This window comes from Mesoplodon bidens, assembly GCF_964165515.1.
Source record: "Mesoplodon bidens genome assembly, chromosome: 3".
In the NCBI taxonomy this organism is placed as follows: domain Eukaryota; kingdom Metazoa; phylum Chordata; class Mammalia; order Artiodactyla; family Ziphiidae; genus Mesoplodon; species Mesoplodon bidens.
The window spans coordinates 2,802,763-2,824,436 of NC_138178.1; the positions used below are offsets into that span (position 1 = coordinate 2,802,763).

General features: G+C 37.4%; 1 protein-coding gene across 27 annotated transcripts in view; it reads right to left on the minus strand.

Annotated features, from left to right (window-relative positions):
• ZNF438 (zinc finger protein 438) overlaps positions 1–21,674 on the minus strand; it is a 391,097-nt gene that overhangs the window by 116,319 nt on the left and 253,104 nt on the right. For 16 of the 27 annotated variants that reach the window (XM_081230082.1, XM_081230072.1, XM_081230075.1 and 13 more), the window contains 2 exons: positions 12,158–12,218; positions 8,023–8,137 (listed from right to left, as the gene is read on the minus strand). The gene's annotated coding sequence lies outside the window, so the exon portion shown is untranslated. The remainder of the gene's footprint in view (positions 1–8,022; positions 8,138–12,157; positions 12,219–21,674) is intronic. The other 11 variants (XM_081230087.1, XM_081230078.1, XM_081230074.1 and 8 more) reach the window with 2 other exon arrangements.

Sequence of the window (21,674 nt, forward strand, 5' to 3'; positions counted from 1 at the left end):
CGCATCTATATCCTCCCTGATCATGTTTCAACTTTTTCCATCAATTACTGATATGGGTATTAAAATCTCCAACTACAATTGAAGATTTGTCAGTTTCTTTTTTTTTTCAGCGCTCTCAGGTTCTGCTTTGTGTATTTTTACAATGTAGTATTGTTTTCATTTAAATTTAAGGTTATTATTTCTTCTTGACAAATTGACCCATTTATCATTGTTATGAAGTATCCCTCTTTAACCTTCTTAATATCACTTGTTATGAAGCCCACTTTGATATTACTATAGCCACTCCAGTTTTCTCATACTTTGTTTCTAACCTATTTTGAAGGTTATCTTGGTTTTTTATCCAATTTGACAATCTTTGCCTTCTGATTAGAGTAGATCATTTGCGTTTAATGTGATTACTGATATGGTTGAATGTTGTTCTACCATATTGTTACAAGTTTCCTATTTGTCCCATCTAGTTTTGGTCCTTCTCCCCTTTGTTCCTGTCTTATTTTGGATTAGTTTTTAGGATTTCACTTCATATCCACCATTGGTTTCTTATTAGTTAAAACTCTTTTTTAGCTATTTTAGTGAATACTCTCTTTAGCTTAAGACAACCTACCTTCAAAAAATATTTTACCACTTCATGTATAAGACCCTTATGATATGCTTCCTTTCCCCATCCCATTCTTTGAGCCATTGATGTCATACGTTTTACTTTTACATATGTTATCAATCTCACTAGATAAACACTGTCATTATTTTTTATTTAAAGAGACATTTATGTTTTAAAGAAACTGAAACAGGGAGAAAAAATTTTTTTGTTTATCAACATATGAACCACTTCTAGCGTTCTTTATCCCTTTGTATAGTCCAATTTCCACCTGCTATCATTTTCCTTTTGCCTAATAAACTTCCTTCAATATTTCTTGTAATGTATGTCTGCTGGTCATGAGTTGTCTCAGTTTCTGTCTAAAAAAGTTCTTATTTGGCCCTTATTTTTTTTTCTCCTTTCTTTTGTATTTTTACTGTCTGTAAAATCCTAGGTTGACAATTTTTCTAGCACTTGAAAATTGCTATTAAATTGCATTCTGGTTTGCGCAGTTTCTGATGACAAGTCTGCTGCCATTCTTGACTTTATTCCTTTGTATGTAATATCTTTTTATTCCCTCTGCCTGCTTTTAACATTTTTCTCTTTATCACTAATTTTCAGCAATTTTCTTGATGTACCGTGTGTGCGTGTGTGTGTGTGTGTGTGTGTGTGTGTGTGTGTGCTGTTTATCTTGCCTGGGCTCTGTTGATTTTCTTGGATCAATGGGTTTATATTTTCTTCAAATTTGGGGAAATTTCAGCCATTATTTTTTCCTCTTTCACCCTCCATCTAAAATCTGAGACTACAATTACACTTATGCCCATGGTTATCATACTAAAGGAAACCAAGTTGCTTTTCATCTTTTTCAACCTTTTTTCTCTCTATGCTTTTGGTTAAATTCTCACTATGTTTTCAAGTTCACTGACCTTTTCTCCTGAAAGATCTAATCTGCAATTAATCCCATCTAGTAAAATTTTCATTTCAGTTACTATATATTTTTTTATCTCTGGCTGTTCCAATATTTTCTTTTTTCTATTTTCTATTTCATTTCTCATTATGTGTATGTACATGAGCCATATTTACAACAGCTGTTTTAAAGTTCCTATCTGCTAGTTCTATCATCTCTCTCATTTCAGGGTCTATTTCTATTGGCTCCTGGTTATGGGGTTTTTCTCCTGCTCCTTTCTTTATCTAGTGATGTTTGACTGGATGCAATTCACTGTGAATTTTAAGTGGCTGAATGCTGCATTTCTTGTATTTGTTTAAAGCGCATTGAATTTCTAGCAGACTGTTGTTATTGTGGATTAATATGATGCTTTTGAGGCTAAGTTTTAAGCTCTTTTACGGCTTGTATAGAGGAACCTTTACTCTAGGGCTCAATCTTACAGTGACCTGGTAATTTTTCATTTCTCATGAGATGTCCTTCCAGCTTTTGGGGGTTTCATCCTGTGCATGCATGGTTTGGTGTTCAGCAGATCCTCAGGAGCACCCCTAAGTAGATTTCAGAAATTCTTTCTCTGTCCAACACCCACCTCTCTAGGAAGGTGAGATTTCAAATGAATCAGGCTTTTCTATCCTGTCTCCTTGCTACTTCCTTCCCTGCTCCATAGTAAGAGTCAGGTACTTCACTTTTAAATTTGGTTACTGAACTTTAAACGCTGAAAGGAGAACTGATCTCCCTCTAAGAAACCTACTGAGCACACCTTCCTAGGAGCAGGGGAGGCAAGATAAAAGGTATTTATTTAGATTCTTTTTTCTTTAGGAATTGAATACAAAAAAACTTACAAAAATTGAATAGAAAAAAGTATTTACTTCATTACCCTTATTCTTAAAAATACTTGTGCTTTATTATTTGTGTTGGTAGATACCTAAGTAAAGGCTTAAAATGAAGCCCCTCTAAACCATTAAATAGCTTATACATTTATGGAGAAAAAAAAAAAGAGCAGATGTTTTAGGGGAGGTTGAAGAGATAAGTCGGTGGTAGCAAGCAAATGTTTCCTCCAAGGCTAGGCTGTCATGAACTAAGTTGGAGTATATAGTTATCTGACAGTTGTAATAACATTAATAATCACAAACTGTATCTAGAAAATTATGCAGGTTCACTACTGAAAACTGGAAAAGGCCAAATATATAAAGATGAAAGTATGCCATCTATAAATCTATCACTTAGAAGATAACAACTGTTAATATTTGGCATGTGTTCTCACAGAGTTTTGCTAAGCATATACATGCATACGTATATACACATTGGGTGGGCCAAAAGGTTCATTCATTTTTTTCCATAAGATGGCTCTGGTAGTACTCACTTGTCTTTAACTTCATTGGAAACAATTTTGTTAGAGTGTATATGACAGCTGTCATACCAGAGTGCATTTAAAAAAAGACTCATCAAAATTGGTGAATTTTTGTGTAGCCATTTTGATATCGAAGATGGAAGGAAAAAAAGCAACATTTTCGGCATAATATGCTTTATTATTTCAAGAAAGGTAAAAACGCAACTGAAACGCACAAAAAGATTTGTGTAGTGTATGGAAAAGGTCCTGTGACTGATCAAACGTGTCAAAAGTGGTTTGCGAAGTTTTGTGCTGGAGACTTCTCATTAGACGATGCTCCATGGTCGGGTAGACCAGTTGAAGTTGATAGCGATCAAATTGAGACATTAACTAAGAACAATCAACGTTATACCCTGTGGGAGATAGCTGACATACTCTAAATATCCAAATCAAGCTTTGAAAATCATTTTCACCAGCTTGGTTATGTGAAACGCTTTGATGTTTGGGTCTCACATAAGCAAAAAAAACCTTCTTGACCATATTTCTGCACACAATTCTCTACGTTTTGAAACATAATGAAAACGTTCCATTTTTAAAACAAATTGTGACCGGCAATGACAAGTGGATACTGTACAACAACGTGGAACAGAAGAGATCGTGGGGCAAGCGAAATGAACCACTACCAACTACACCAAAGGCCGGTCTTCAGCCCAAGAAGGTGATGTTGCCTATATGGTGGGATTGGAAGGGAGCTCTCTATTATGAGCTCCTTCTAGAAAACCAAATGATTAATTCCAACAAGTACCGCTCCCAATTAGACCAACTGAAAGTGGCACTCGACGAAAAGCATCCAGAATTAGTCAACAGAAAACACATAATCTTCCATCAGGATAACACAAGACCACATGTTTTTTTGATGACCAGGCAAAAACTGTTACAGCTTAGCTGGGAAGTTCTGATTCATCCACCATATCACCAGACATTGAACCTTCAGATTTCCATTTATTTCGGTCTTTACAAAATTCTCTTAATGGAAAAAACTTCAATTCTCTGGAATACTATAAAAGGCACATGGAACAGTTCTTTGCTCAAAAAGATAGAAAGTTTTGGGAAGATGGAATTATGAAGTTGCCTGAAAAATGGCAGAAGGTAGCGGAACAAAAGGGTGAATATGTTGTCCAATAAAGCTCTTGGTAAAAATGAAAAATGTGTCTTTTCTTTTTACTTAAAAAACTGAAGGCACTTTTTGGCCCACCCAATATATACCTCACAGGATTGCTGTGAGGACTAAATTAGCTAAAATATATAAAGCACTTAGAACACAGTAAGCTATGTACGTGTTTACTATCATTATTAAGAGGAAAACCGAGTAAATAAAGAGGCTCTGAGTGGACCTGAGACCATATCAAGACCTGAACTTTCCAACATCATCTGTATGTAGCTCAAATACCTCTTTCATTTGACAGAGAGAAGTGTACTACATTTGAGAACTGCTTTTCCCTTTATTATTTCATTACTGGCTTTAAAGGAGTGTAGATAAGTTAGTCTTCTGCCAAGGCCAGGTGCAAAAATTAGTCTAACTGCCTCAGTGCCAGAGACTGAGAACCATGACACATGTGCCATGATCATGTCACCTTCACCATCAAGAAGGTACCACTGGCCATCTCTCCTCCTAGGAGGATTCCTGGCTCAATTCAAAACAGGAATAACAACACAGGACATAATCCAAATGGTATGTTTTAGGTCAGCGCAGCAGTTTTGTGTGAGGTCAAAATGGTAATCAAGAAGAAGGAGTCAAATATTTGAAGAGATTATAGTTGAAAACGTCCCTAATATGGGAAAGGAAATAGTCAGTCAAGTCCAGGAAGCGCAGAGAGTCCCATATAGGATAAATCCAAGGAGAAACATGCTGAGACACATATTAATCAAAAACTAAATACAAAGAAAAAATATTAAAAGCAGCAAGGGAAAAGCAACAAATAACATACAAGGGAATCCCCATAAGGTTAACAGCTGATTTCTCAGCAGAAACTCTGCAAGCCAGAGGGAGTGGCAGGACATATTTAAAGTGATGAAAGAGAAAAACCTACAACCAAGATTACTCTACCCAGCAAGGATCTCATTCAGATTTGATGGAGAAATAAAAACCTTTACAGATAAGCAAAAGCTAAGAGAAGTCAGCACCACCAAACCAGCTTTACAACAAATCCTAAAGGAACTTCCCTAGGCAGGAAACCCAGAGAAGGAAAAGACCTACAATAACAACCCCAAACAATTAAGAAAATGGGAATAGGAACACACATATCAATAACTACCTTAAATGTAAATGGATTAAATGCTCCAACCAAAAGACATAGACTGGCTGAATGGATACAAAAACAAGACCCATATATATACTGTCTACAAGAGACCCACTTCAGACCTAGAGACACATACAGACTGAAAGTGAGGGGATGGAAAAAGATATTCCATGCAAATGGAAATCAAAAGAAAGCTGGAGTAGCAATTCTCATATCAGACAAAATAGACTTTAAAATAAAGACTATTACAAGAGACAAAGAAGGACACTACATAATGATCAAGGGATCAATCCAAGAAGAATATATAACAATTGTAAATATTTATGCACCCAACATAGGAGCACCTCAGTACTTAAGGCAAATGCTAACAGCCATAAAAGGGGAAATCGACAGTAACACAATCATAGTAGGGGACTTTAACACCCTACTTTCACCAATGGACAGATCATCCAAAATGAAAATAAATAAGGAGACACAAGCTTTAAATGATACATTAAACAAGATGGACTTAATTGATATTTATAGGACATTTCATCCAAAAACAACAGATTATACTTTCTTCTCAAGTGCTCATGGAACATTCTCCAGGGTAGATCATATCCTGGGTCACAAATCAAGCACTGGTAAATTTAAGAAAATTGAAATCGTATCAAGTACCTTTTCTGACCACAACACTATGAGACTAGATATTAATTACAGGAAAATATCTGTTAAAAAAATGTAAAAAATACAAACACATGGAGGCAAAACAATACTTAATAACAAAGAGATCACTGAAGAAATCAAAGAGGAAGTCAAAAAATACCTAGAAACAAATGACAATGAAAACATGATGACCCAAAACCTATGTGATGCAGCAAAAGCAGTTCTAAGAGGGAAGTTTATTGCAATACAATCCTACCTCAAGAAACAAGAAACATCTCAAATAAACAACCTAAACTTACACCTAAAGCAATTAGAGAAAGAAGAACAAAAAAACGTCAAAGTTAGCAGAAGAAAACAAATCATAAAGATCAGATCAGAAATGAATGAAAAAGAAATGAAGGGAACAATAGCAAAGATCAATAAAACTAAAAGCTGGTTCTTTGAGAAGATAAACAAAATTGATAAACCATTAGCCAGATTCATCAAGAAAAAAAGGGAGAAGACTCAAATTAATAGAATTAGAAATGAAAAAGGAGAATTAACAACTGACACTGCAGAAATACAAAGGATCTACGAACAATAAATGCTGGAGAAGGTGTGGAGAAAAGGGAACCCTCTTGCACTGGTGGTGGGAATGTAAATTGATAAAGTCACTATGGAGAACAGTATGGAGGTTCCTTAAAAAACTAAAAATAGAACTACCATATGACCCAGCAATCCCACTACTGGGCATATACCCTGAGAAAACCATAATTCAAGAAGAGTCATGTACCACAATATTCATTGCAGCTCTATTTACAATAGCCAGGACATGGAAGCAACCTAAGTGTCCATCGACAGATGAATGGATAAAGAAGATGTGGCACATATATATGTATATATATATACAATGGAATATTACTCAGCCATAAAAAGAAATGAAATTGAATTATTTGTAGTGAGGTGGATGGACCTAGAGTCTGTCATACAGAGTGAAGTAAGTCAGAAAGAGAAAAACAAGTACCATATGCTAACACATATATATGGAATCTAAAAAAAAAAAAAAAGGTTCTGAAGAACCTAGGGGCAGGACGGGAATAAAGACGCAGACGTAGAGAATGGACTTGAGGACACGGGGAGGGGGAACGGTAAGCTGGGACAAAGTGAGAGAGTGGCATGGACATATATACACTACCAAATGTAAAACAGATGGCGAGTGGGAAGCAGCCACATAGCACAGGGAGATCAGCTCAGTGCTTTGTGACCACCTAGAGGGTGGGATAGGGAGGCTGGGAGGGAGACACAACAGGGAGGAGATATGGGGATATATGTATACGTATAGTTGATTCACTTTTTGATACAGCAGAAACTAACACACCATTGTAGAGCAATTATACTCCAATAAAGATGTTAAAAAAAATAATATCCGTAAAAAAAAAGAGAGAGAGAAGAAGAAGGAGTCAAATCTAAAAGACAGAAGTAGCTCTAATGAGAAAGAGGGGAGCAAAGTCAGAAGCCTGGAGAAGACAGAGAAACCAGAGAGATTCTAGGTGAAAACATGTTCCAGAGTTCAGCCCTTCCTCAGAGGCAGAACGGTGTCTTCATTAGAAGGCTGATGTCACATGGTGCGCCAGCATGCACGGGGGCGGGCCGGACCGGACCCTGGTGCTACAGGCAGCTGTGTCAGGCTGCGGGCGATCTTTAAATGTGTCATCCGATTATTTAGGCGCTAGTTACCAGAGCAATCAAATATAAAGTACTTCAGTATCACAGAGTGCCTGAAAATCATTCCTTCCTATACCACTAATTCCAAATTCCACAGTTCAGTGGTTATAAGAAACTGGAATTTGCATTAATAGACTTTCTGGGGTCTAACTAAAAGCGCTTATAACTTAAAGTTGTCTATTATTTAAATCCTATTTTTGTCTTTCCAAAAGAAGAGAAGGGAATGGCTAGGTCACCCTCAATGACACGGTGAAGCACAGTCACTCCTTCTCAAAGAGCTTCTGGCCTAAGAGTAGGATGAACTTTCCATTTCTAGCAAACTCTTGACTGAAGGCCATTTCCAAATATCATGCTCTTTACTTCTCAGACTCAGTACACTTTTGTTTAATAACTAAAATCTATTACAGAGTTTGTGTATGTGTGCATTATTTATTTCGGACCTAATATCAATCTAAATAAATTTTAAATTAAAAAATGAAAGAAAGAAAAATGCCCCCAAGGAAATGCCTTAGATGAGGACTTGGCCCACCTGAGTACCTTGATAGGAGCTCTTCTTTCACCTCAAATACTGGGAACTTCTCCTAGAAGCTCACCTTTGTAATTTATGGATGAAAGCTTCCCAACACAAAGACAGGAGGAGTCATCTGAAAAAAGACGATTTTGAAAACTGATATCATCTCAGAGCTGGGGAGACCAACTCTGGGGAGAAAAACCACTCTCCCCTCCCCCACTCTAGCACATCTGCCTCTGCAACATCCCAGGAGGCTGATCAGCCTCAAGTCGACACCGTCAGTGACAAAGAACCCACTGTCCTCTGCAGCAGCCCGGTCTATTTATATGCAGATGTCACCGTGACCAACTTACTTGTCTACTGCTTATTGAATGTTCTCTCTCCTCAGAATCCTCTCTCTGTAACTCCTGCCCATCAATTCTAGCAACGTCTTTCTGCAGCTCTACATCTCCAGTCCCTCTTACGCTCAAGAGCAATTCAAATTACAGAAACTCGGAACAACGAAAGTGCAAAACTTCTAGTGTGACCTCTGACCTCTCCCCCTACATGTGCTACAGAGCCTTAGAAATGTACTTTTCTCTCTAAGTCTACCTCCACTGGCACCAGGCTAAAAGCTGAAGTGGTCAGGATGAGGGTATAGGGTAGGGGGTAGGAGGGATTTAGCCAATTCCGAAGGGACTTGGAGAATTTAAGGGACGGCAAGAAAGCAACTGTGGCTACAGAGCCCCATGAGCACACAGAGAACAGCAGGAGAAAAGGCAGCAGGGAGAACCTGCAGGGCCTGGGAGAACGGGGTGAGAAGTTTACCCTGAGTGTAACGGGTAGACACTGCAGGGCTATGAACAGGGGAAGGACAGGAACTGTTGAACATTAAAACTCAAACAAACGAAACAAAACAAAACAAAACCCACTTTCGCTGCTATATGGAGCACGGACTAGAGATAAGGAAGGCCATTGAGGAGACTATTACTGTCATCTAGGTAACTTACAATGGTGATTATAAGTTACATTATATAATTATACTAGAGTAGCAGTGGGGGCAATGGCAGCAAAGGCATATATTTTTAAAGGAAGACATCTAAGCCCCCCGATAGACTGGATGTGGGTTAAGAAGCAAAGAGAAAAGTCAAAGACGACTTCTAGGTTTTGGCTCGAGCAACTGAGCGGACCACTGAGTAAGCTGGAGGAGGATGCAGGGGCGTGTCTGGGGAAGAGAGTCCAGGCGTCCCGCTGCACATACGTAAGTCTGAAATGCTTATTGGGCTTCTGAATAGAGACGTTGGATAGGCAGACAGATAGGAGCCTGGAGCTCATGGGAGAGATCAAGGCAAAGAAATAAACTGGGGGGATGCATGGTATTTAAAGTGAGGGATGCATGAGATCACACAGAGAATAAGCAGCGAAGGCAACCAAGCACTGAGCCCTGAAGGACACCAGCCGCCAGAGACCACGAAGAAGAGGAGACCGAGAAGGAGAGTTTGTAATCTTGTGTGCATTTTATGCTTTCAGGTATAAGAAGGACTGGAGATTTAGGGCCACAGAAAGACATGGCTAGAACTGACGGGGAAAAGCTTCAGAGAGTGCGGTTTCTGCCCACTGTAACAAGCACTATGATGTGTAAGTTGGCAACATTCTCATTCTTCCTCAAAAAGCAACTGGGAGTATTTTATATCTACGAACGACAAAATCCACAACCAGCCATCAAAATCTTCTTCAAAGACCACCTTTCAAAGTCACGTGCAACTCTCCTTCTGCCTCCTGGCCAGCTGACGGAGTCTGGAGAGCTCCGTTTCACATGCCAGCTGCTCAATTACCCCATCCCTGGCCTCTGGCATGGGTCCTGGCTTCTGAATCCAAGTTCTCACCCCCACTAACAACGTTCAGTTGCCCAGCGCTGACCAGGAGGCACACTGAGATCATGCTCCCCAGAGCTGCCAAGAGTTCTTGGCATCTGATCAATGAAGCACACAATGAGTGACTGTTCGGCAATTCATCAGGTGACAGAGGACAACTGACATGCTTGGGAACCAGAGGAAGAGCCAGGGCAAGGCTGGAACGGGCAGCAGGAGACTCCACTCCAGGCCCCTCACCCCGGGGGGAGTCTGCTCTGGGTCACCCGGTGTGATCAGACATCCTCTTACCCAGAAGGGTTGCTGTAATCTGGAGTTTACCGTGTGTCTGCAGACGCAGGATTCCCTGGAAGCTGGTAATATTAGGAACTAAACTGTAGGTACTGCACACCGTGGCGATCGGCTGTTTCTGCCACACCTTCGGGGTTGCCCTGGAGACATCTGTTACCCTCCAGCCTCATCTACGATGGGAGTTCCAAACTCGCTCATAGGTATTTGTGAAGGAGATCATTGTAAATAAAGTGCCTGGTACATAGCAAGCGCTCAGTGCCCATGAGCTACCCCCATTTATACTTTAGGTGACCATAAAGTGACAGCCAGCCAGCGGAGTGGTAAAGCGTGTCTCCAGAAACAACACTTGCAGGGCTCTTCGAGCACAGAAGAAGAATAAAAAGCTTTTTTGCTTGATTTTATGTGTGGACTATAATTTGATCAATGGAATTTCAACTGGTCCTGAAAAAATGCTCCTCCCTTTTTCTAAACTTTCCTACCAAGGTTGGCACAGTTATGCTACATCACTAAGAAGTAAAGATATCAATCTCATACCAATAGAATTTACAACACCAATTCTGAACAAATATCATCAAGCAAAACAGAACTCTCCAAGCCTAACAATTATCCTGCAAAAGTCATTCAGGCCTGGGTCTGCTGTTGTAAATGTCTATATCCTTTAAGTAGAATATACTTCTATTTCCCTTTATGAAATTTAAGTTTAACTAAAATCACTAAAGTTGGCAACAGCAGCAGGAGACCATTTATAAGGCCAGCAGGGCTATTTTACTTTTATTAATGACAAGTTATGTAATAGTTCAGCAAACTACAGAGCTCCCTTCTTATAGTCTTTTAATATTTATAGAAATATAAAAGAGTTATACTGCCAGAGTCCATTTTGGAAACTGACAATTTCAATTATCTGACAGCAATCAATTATTTCAGCTCAACTACAGAAATGGCTCGTTAACGATAGGTCAGCTGAGTCCAGCACCTGACCTAGAAGCTCAAGTAGATGTGACTGAACAAAACCACCCTAAAAGGGTCTCAACTCCAAACCACTGAGTCACATCACTGGCCTTTTTGTCTCTAACAGTACATCGAAGAAAAGAAAAGAAAAAGAAAACAGTGGTACACTGGGAACCATGGAAAGGGCCTGCTTATGTTAACAGAAAGAGCAGTACTAAACCACCAAAGAACACACAAGTACCTTAAAGGAATCAAAGAGCAAGTCTGTAACCAAGGTCAAGGAGATGTTCATGGACACCAGGCCAATGTCAAGAAAATGAAATCCCACGCTTCCCATGAACTGAAAAATGAAACCTATCGTCACATATTTCCCTGCATCTCTAATGCACGGAATCTGGGTTTTTCTAAAGGTAATTAAGTATTTTGATTTTTCAAACTATTACACAGAAAAGCTACTTCTAAACTACAATTTTCAAATAAATCTCGATTTTTTTTGGCTTTAAAGAAAAATTTCTATTTTGGAATAATTTTAGATTTACAGAAGAGTTGCAAAGATATTACCGAATTCCTGTGTCCCTTTCACCAAATTCCACCTGAAGTTAACATCTTAACACTACCATGGTCCATTTGTCAATACTGAGAAACTGACATTGGTACACCTACTATTAACTAAGCTAGAGACTTTATTTGGATTTCACCTGTTTTTCAGTGGTGTCTTTTTTCAGTTCTAAGATACAATCCAGGACACCACCTTGCATTTAACGATTTTTTTTAGGGCTTTAAGTTTTGAAATATGCCTAACTTGTTTCTCCTATTGACAATGTTCTCTGTATAATTATTATACAAAATAAACCTAAGACTCCCTGGAAAATATGATTTATTGGATACCAGAGAACGTTACATTACATTCATGTAAACATGGTATTTCTACCATTTTTACTGAGGAGAAAAACAGTTAAATCACTGAAGTAAGATATACCTCATCGCCTACTTTGTCAGGAACCTATGAGATCAAATCATTTAATGTTTCAGAAATATCTCTTCAAAAAATGCTTGTCACTTACCTATCTCCCAAGGCTCCAGTAAAGAGTCATAAGATGTATGGTAAATCCTTTTAATTTAATCCTGTAAGAGAATATAAAGTATTATCATAATCATATTCAGATAATCCATTTTTATCAAATATATGTTAACAACTGTATTCCTTTCATTCCCAAATTTTTAAAATTATTGTATGATATTTTTATTAAGATAACAAAAGAACTAATTTAAGGAAGAACAATACCATAAATTTATTCCATATCTTTAAAAATGTTTAAAAATGAAGGCATGCAAAATTTAATACGTTTTAAGATAAACAGAAAATGTTCTAGAAAGAAGGAAGTGCCACAATGAATAAAACTGACTAATAAGAATGTTTCACATTCTTTTCCATGTGCATAATGCTGTGGAAATTACTAAGTAGTCACAAACAAGTGAATCACATTGAGGGCACAGCCTTTGTGAGGGGAAAACAGTAATCAGGAATTTGGGGTTAGGAGATTTTTGAAAAGACACGTGTCTGGTAAAGCGACCATGTGTGTCAGTTTCACTGAGACAGTCTCAACTTAGGTCCATTGTCACAGTGCCCCTCCCCAATTTATTATTTGTCCTGGATTCTCCACTTTCTAGCGATTTTTTTTTAACGAGAGTGTTATAATAAGCCGGAACATTTACTTCCAGGCTCTGCCCTGATCTTGTTGAGTGCTGTGAGATACACGTGCAGTGAATCCAACTGTCAATTTAACCTGTGGTTAAATGTGAAAGACCTCTCTCTGGGTGGGCTATAACTGACACCTCGTTCTCAAAGTCAGCACCCAAACCATGGGCAGAAAAAGGAAGCGCACTTGGACAGGAGAGGCCGAGGGCCAGCTAAATCCTGCAGTCTTTGGTGGAGGTGGAAAAAATATTCAATGCTGTTGCCCCAACTATGATTAGCTCAAAGATACCAATTTAAGAAAAGCAGATGAAGATGTTTTATATATTATTCTATAAAGCATGACTTTTCATTTAGATCAAATGACTAGTCTTTAATCTTGCTCAGTTCTGATTACAAAGTATCTTATTTACATAGTCAAAATTAAGTGACAGCTGTTATTCTGTTGGCTCTATTAGCAGAAGGAATTTACACTTAAGTGATGCCAGCTTTCTATCAGTGTCAAGAGATACATTAAATAGAAATCAGTTAATTCCAATAATTGGTTGATAGTTTTCATCTAATTCATGGAATCAAAGTAAAGCTTTTGGAAGTTCATTCTGTACTATGTGATATGCCTGACATTGCTGTAGCTGCTATTTAAACTCAGGAAGTTCAACAACAAAGATGCAATTATAGTCAGTTTTCATTAACCGCAGCAATGAAGTTCTATAAGGTCACCATGAACACTGAATTAGCAAATACCAAAGTACTGCTCTTAAAGGAGAAACAGAGTTAGGTTCCTGGGAGCCTCTGGCTACAACTTCTTCAACTGGTCAAACATAACACTGCGTTACGTGTCTTTCTGTATAAAGACACTATATTTAATATATATTATGGATTCATTAACATTGAACTCACAGGCCATCGCACCAACTCATGCCTGAATAAAGCTTACTTAAGACACGTATTTTCTCTGTAAAATACAACACGTCACGACCTTCCTGCACTTAGGAACAATATACAATATACTATGCCTGGGAGTCACTGTAAACAGTGAAATCACCAACAAGAAGCACAAAAATACAGAGAAAAGTGGCACTACAAAAAGGATACTTGTTTAGAGTTTGAAAGCTGAAAGAAGAAAGCCTTGCTTTACCTCAGCTGGGAACAAGTGTGTTGAGCAATCCAAATTTTCTGTTCCTCTGTATATGGCCCTAAATGACTACAAAAGGACCAAGAATACTGATGTGGGGGTTACAAATAAATTTTTGTGAGTAGGGAGAATTCGCAAAATGGAATCTATAAATAATGAGGATAGACTATATTTGATTTTACAGAGATACACAAATACAAACTTTGGTCAAGCACAGAATCACAGAGTAAAAACCAATGGTCTTACTAATTTTAAAAAGTACGGCACAGAAATAATCTTGGACATGGTTGTGATTCACATATTATTCACAACTGTACCACGTGAATGGCAAAATATGCCCAAAGTAGAAGCAAACGCATCCCACAATTACATCCACCAAAGATGTGACGGTCTAGCAATCACAACTGACAAATATTCACTCACACACACACACACACACACACACACACACACACACACACACTGTCACTCGTGTGACAAAGATAACGTCAAATAAAAAAAAATACTCCAACATGGCAATACCTGTTTTCTTTTGTTGCTACATAGCGTAGAAATCTCTGAGGCTTTTAAGACTCACTTAGTAAAATCATCAATAGCACTGAAATTTTTTCAGCTGAGCACTCTTAAATCTTGGCTTCATTTTGTTCTGTCAGTTGGAAATCTTGAATTCAGATTTAATTTATACAGAGAACCAGCTTTTTTACTTAGATAAGTTTATACTTTGTACCAGGATGAAATGGACTTCCAAATGCTTACAATCTAGCAGCATCTAAATTTGGTAAAATGGGGGACTTCCCTGGCGGTCCAGTGGTTAAGACTCCATGCTTCCACTGCAGGGGGCGCACGTTCGACCCCTGGTCAGGCAACTAAGATCCCGCATGCCGTGCAGTGCGGCCAAAAATAAATGAATAAAAATTTAAACAATTAAAAAAAACTTTGGTAAAATGTTCAGAAGACTTCTAAATAAATACAACTTATCTAACAAGCTTTCTCTTGTCAAAATGTCATTGAATAAAGGTACTCTAAATTGAGTAAAAAGACAGTACCTATGAAAATATATGGGCTGGAATATTTTCCTGTTAAACTACTTAAAAAAATCAAAATTTAGAATGACCTCAATTTACTAGAATTTGCTTTGAACTTACCAGGTATCTTAGTATCTACACAGATATTATATTCTCAAATTTAAAGATTATGATTTACAGCAATTAGTAACTACTGAAAAGAATCAAGTTTCAAGTTTAGGAATCATAAAATGAAACTTTGAAGACTATAATTTTACAAAACAATACAACTGTGTTTCAAAACTACATTCCTGGGCTTCCCTGGTGGCGCAGTGGTTGGGAGTCCACCTGCCAATGCAGGGGACGCGGGTTCGTGCCCTGGTCTGGGAGGATCCCGCGTGCCGCGGAGCAGCTGGGCCCGTGAGCCGTGGCCTCTGGGCCTGAGCGTCCGGAGCCTGTGCTCCGCGACGGGAGAGGCCACAGCAGTGAGAGGCCCGCGTACCGCAAAAAAAAAAAAACTACATTCCTTTCAGAAACATACAGAGACCCAGTACTACAGACAAATTATGACTAAGAAACTAAATAATGTATATGGGCTTCTACTGAGAATTCTATTTATGGTCTTTCTAAAGTTGAAAAAAATCAGTGTGAAATAATTTTGTTGTGATGTTTGTTGTGATGTTTTGGGTTTTTAAAAAAATATTAACATGGAAATATGTTAACATTTTTCAGAAATAAACTTATTTTTTAAATACAATAAAAATAAATCTGTTAGTCAACAAATAAAATTATACAATTTTATTATTTTTCGGTAATTCTTATTCTCAAAAGAATCTCAGTTTGGGCAATAAATTAAATGGTTAACCTAACCTTGGTGGTTAAGTTTATGTGTCAACTTGGCTAGACTATGGTGCCCAGCTGTTTGGTCTAACACTAGTCTATGTGTCTCTGTGACTGTCTCTGTGGATGTGATTAACATTTACAGCCAGTTGACTTTAAAGCAGATTACTCTCCATCATGTGGTGGGCCTCAACCAATCAGTTGAAGGCCCTAAGAGCAAAGACTGAACTTTCCCAAGAAAGAAGCAATTCTGCCTCAAGACTGCAACACAGAAACCTGCCTGAGTTTCCAGTCTGCTGGGCTGCCCTGCAAATTCTGGACTCAAGACTACATCATCAACGTTTACCTAAAATTTCCGCCTGCTGGCCTCCTCCACAAATTTCACACTTGCCAGCTCCCACAATCATGTGAGCCAGTTCCTGAACATAAAAGCTAACTCTCTCTCCCTATCTATCTGTCTAGCTAGTATATCCTATTCTCCTCACTATCGATCTATCCATCCATCTATCCATGGTGCGTCCACAACAGCTGCGAAAGCATATATAGATATGTCTGCTGCTAGTTGTATTCCTCTGCACAACCTGACTAATACACTAGGCAAGAGAGAGTAGGAAGTGTCAAGCATCTCCACCCAATGGAAGCTGCTCCCTGATAAGAGCAGAAAATGAAACAGTTTTGTTTTAGGAAGTATGCAATTACATCATTAACAGTACCTTTAAAGAAGAATAAAAACCCAGATTTGGGGGCCATGCCTTCCTATACCAGAATGACACCACGCAACCCAACAACCAAGCTTTTGGAGGACAAGGTTGTGTCTCTTCCTCCTTTCTAGCAGGGAGTCTGAGAAAGAGAAGATGCTCTAAAATGTTGCTAAGCAAACATTTCATTTTGCTAAACAAACAATGTCTCAGAAGACACTGCCAATCCTAAATGCTGTAAAGATGGTGGGAGTATAAGCAAAAGTATGCTTTTTAATGTTTTCAGTACTACTACTGTGGTCATTCTGAGACTATTGCATGTGCAATATGGGATAAAAATAAATGAACAATTATGGGATTTTCTAATTCTATAATCACTTGTGTCTGAAAAACCAGGATTCTTGGCACAGAGAAAAGGAGATATAGAAGGAAGATTCAAATACACTGTAGTCTAGAGTTTTAATTGGAAGCATCAATATGACCTTGTGAGGTATTTTATTTTATCTTAAATATGTACATATATTTCTTAACTCTGATTATAGAAAAGGCCTACAAACAAAGGCCAATCCAGCATCATTGAGCATCCCTTAGAGACCAGAGCTTCTTAGAGAAATGGCTAATTCTAGCACTCAGGAGCCAATCTCAAAAGGCTCCCACTGGCCAAAGATGGAATAATTTGAGCTTCATTAATGCTAATAAGTGAAATGGATTAAAACCCATCAAATGTTTAATTCTAAGAGTTCATAATTTTTTTAATAATTGGTCATCTTCAAGAGATGATAGAGAACCAATTAATCATCTTAAAAACCATTAAATCAAAGAAAAAGCTCAAGAATTTATCCTGCCTTTCCTTTATGAACTGTATGACTGGGTAATACCTAAACTCTTTCAACTATGATAGCACTCTTCAAGCCACATGCACGTCTAATGGTAAAGAGTAAAATTCTAACTGGCTAGGAGGGTATAAGCACAGCCTTTAACCAATGAGTGGCTTATCTGACCATGGGGTAACCCTTGGGTACTAAAGATAAAAGAAAAAAACAAGAAAATAAATTTGAGTAGAGACATCCAATGTTGTCCACTGGGGGAAACAGCTTTTACACAGTCAGTTCATCCAAGTCACTAACAATATATATAAATAACCAAGCAAACGGTATTAACCCCCATTCCCGAGGTGATCACTACACAGAGTTGCTACATGTTATTTAAAATGCCTGGTCTTCAACAAATATTGCAAAATGTGCAAAGAAGCAGCAAACCCATTTTCAGGGAAAAAAAGGCAGGCAATACAAACTGATTCTAAAGGGGCCCAGATGTTAGACTTAACAGATACAGACTTCAAATCAGCTATTACAAATAAGTTCACAGAACTAAAGGAAATCATGTATAAAGAATTAGAGAAAAGTATAAGGACAATGTTTCAGCAAATAGAGAATATCAATAAAGATAAGGAAATTACAGGAAAAAAGCAGCAAATAGAAATTTTGGAATTGTACAATAACTGAAAAAGTACAATAACTGAAATGGAAAATTCACTATAGGAGCCCAACAGTAGACATGAGCTGGAAGAAGAAAGAATCAGAGTGCTTGAAGATAAACTGATAGAGATTATATACAATTTGAAGAATAGGGAGAAACAAAGAATGAAGAAACATGACCAGAGCACCAGGTGGCGCAGTGGTTGAGAGTCCGCCTGCTGATGCAGGGGACGCGGGTTCGTGCCCCGGTCTGGGAAGATCCCACATGCCGCGGAGCGGCTGGGCCCGTGGGCCATGGCCGCTGAGCCTGCGCGTCCGGAGCCTGTGCTCCGCAATGGGAGAGGCCACAACAGTGAGAGGCCCGCATACCGCAAAAAAAAAAAAAAAAAAGAAATGAACAGAGCACCCCAGAAAAAGAGAAAGGCACAGAACGGAGACGTACATAACGGCTGAAATCTTCCCAAATTTGATGAAAAACATCAGTAATCTACACATCTAAGAAGTTCAACCAACTCTAAACCAGATAAATATAGAGATCCACACCCAGACAAAATATAATCAAAATGTTGAGAAACAAAGAAAAAAATCTTGAAATCAGCAAGAGAAAAATGACTCATCACATACAAGGAACCCCAATAAGACTGACAGCTGACGCCTCATCAGAAGCAGAGGAAACTAGGATGTAGTAGGACTGAAGATTCAAAATGCTGAAGATAAAAAACTGTGAATTAAGAATCTTACGTCCAGCAGAACCATCTTTCAACCACGAAGGTGGAACCAAGACATTCCCAGAAAAACAAAAACTGAGAGAATTTGTTGCTAGGAGAGCTGCTTTATAAGAAATACTGAAAAGAGTTCTTCAGGTTGAAAGCAAATGACACCAAACAGTAGTTTGAATGCACACAAAAAACAGACTGCCAATAATTATGTACATAATTACAAAAGAGACTACAATTGCATATTTCTCCCCCTTCTCTTAACTGATTTAAAGAGCAATTCAATGAAACAGTATGCATACAAGTGTATTGTTGGGCTAATAACAACATGTAATATTTTATATATTTGATGATAGTAACACAGAGGAAGCAGATGAGAGCAAACCTGCCTTGTGCTGGAGTAGGGAAATAACACAAGATGGTAACTCAGACCCACAGAATATATAAGGTGGATGAAAAGTAGAGAAGTTAATATAACTAATCCATAAATATGCACCTGCTCTCCTTTCTTCTCTCAGCTTCTTTAAAAGACTTACATAAAGGAAAAACTATAATAATATATTGTTGGGTTTCTACAATATATAGACGTAATATGGATAACAGTAGTAGCAAAAAAAAAGGAGAGAGAAATAGAGCTATACAGGAGAGGAGTTTCTTAATTTTGCTGAAGGTAGGTAAAAATCAGAAGTAGATTCCCTTAAGCTAAGAGCTATATTGTAAGCCCTAGAGCAAACACTAAGAAACTAATTCAAAATGTATAATTTAAAAATTATTAAAGGAGTTAAGATACCACACTGGAAGAGATTCACTTATTCCAAAAGAGGACAGTAAAAAAAAAAGAACAAAAGAAGGCATAAGACCTATGGAAAACAAAAAGCAAAATGGCAGGTGTAAATCCAACCATATCAATAATATTAAATGTGAATAGACTGAACAATCCAATCAAAAGGTGGAGATTATCAGATTGTATTTTTAAAAACCCAACTATATACTGTCTACAGGAGACAGTAGGTTCAAGGATACAAATAGGTGGAAAGTAAAAGGATAGAAAGTGACACACTATGAAGAAACAGCAACTGTAAGAAAATCAACCAAAATAGGCGGTAAAGCTACAAGAACAACAGAGGAAGAAGAATTGAAAGAATAAATAAACAATTCAACAATGATAATAGACTTCTTATCCCCTTTCAATACTAGTGGAAAAACCAGGAAAAAAAACAACAGGGCAATAGAAGATTGGAATAAAAGTGTAAGCCAACTAGACCTGCCAGACATCTATAAACACTCCACCCAACAACACAAGGCCGTCTTCTCAAGTGCACATGAAACATTCTCTAAAAGAGACCATATTCTAGGCCACAAACAATCCTCAAGAATTTAAAGTGATTAAAATCATGTGACTAAAATCCATTCCACAATGGAATGCAATCAGAAATCAGTAACAGAAGGAAATTTTGGAAATTCACAAATACATGGAAATAAAACAATACACTTGTAAGTAGCCAATGAAACAAAGAAGAAATCGTAAAGGAAAGTAGAAAATACCTTGAGATGAATGAAAACTAAAATATAACATACCAAAATCTATGGGATGTAGCTAAAGAAAGCAGTGCTTAGAGGAAAATTTATAGCTGTAAATGCCTATATTATAAAAGAAGAAAGATCTCAAATCAATAACCTAAACTTCCATCTTAAGAACCAAGAAAAAAGAGCAATCTAAACCTAAGCAAGCAGCAAGAAAGAAACAATAAAGATTAAAATGCAAACAAATGAAATAAAGAATAGAAAAACATGAAAGACAATCAATGAAAACAAAAATTGTTTCTTTGAAAAGATCCCCGAAATTGACAACCCTTTAGTTATAGTGACCAAGGAAAAACGAGGGGACACAAAAATTACAAATGAATAAAAGGACATTATACAGAAATAAAAAGTATTATAAAGGAATACTATGAACATCTGTACAACAACAAAGTGGATAACTTGGAGGAAAAGAACAAATCCCTAGAAAAACACAAACTACTAAAACTGAAGAAAAAATGGAATATCTAAAAAGGCTTATAGCAAGAGATTGAACTGCTGATTAAAAACACTTCCAACAGATGTAAGTGCAGACTCAAAGGACTTCACTGGTAAATTCGACCAAACATTTAAATGAGAATTAATACCAATCTTTGACAAACTCTTCCCCAAAAAAGAAAGAAAAAAAAAAAAAAGGAGATAATACTTCTATGGGGCCAGGGGCCAGCAATACTCTGATATCAAAGCTAGACAAAGATATCATGAGATATCTACAGACCAATATTCTTTACAGCTATTGATGCAAAAATCTTCCACAAAATATTAGCAAACCAAATTAATAAAATAAAAGCCACATGATCATATCAATTGAGAAAAGGCATTTTCCAAAATCCAACAGTCTTGTCATAAAACTCATTCAACAAACCAGGAATAGAAAGGAACTTCCTAAACCAGACAAAGGGCAACCACACACAAAAAAATCACAGCTAATATTATACTTAATAGTGAAAGACTGAATGGATCACTCCTAAAATTAGGAACAAGAATACAATGTTCTATTTCTTACCATTTCTACTCAACATTTCACTGCAGGTGTAACTAACCATTGTAATTAGGTAAGAAAAAAAACCAAGCAAACAAAATCAGCATCCAGAAAGGAATAAGTATAACTATCTCTATTCATAGATGATATGAATTTGTAGCAAATCCTAAGGAACCAACTAAAAAAAAAAAAAACCATTAAACACAAATAACCAGGTTCAACAAGGTTGCAGGATATAAGATTAACATACAAATTCAATCTATTTCTATACAACAGCAATGACCAACCCAAACATAAAAGAATGAAATTAAGAAAAGAGCTGCATTTACAATCACATCAAAAAGAATAAAATACTCAGGAATATATTCAATATTTAACAAAAATAGTACAGGACTCACTCACTGGAAACTACAAAACGTTGGAAAATATTACAGACAAAACATGCTACATT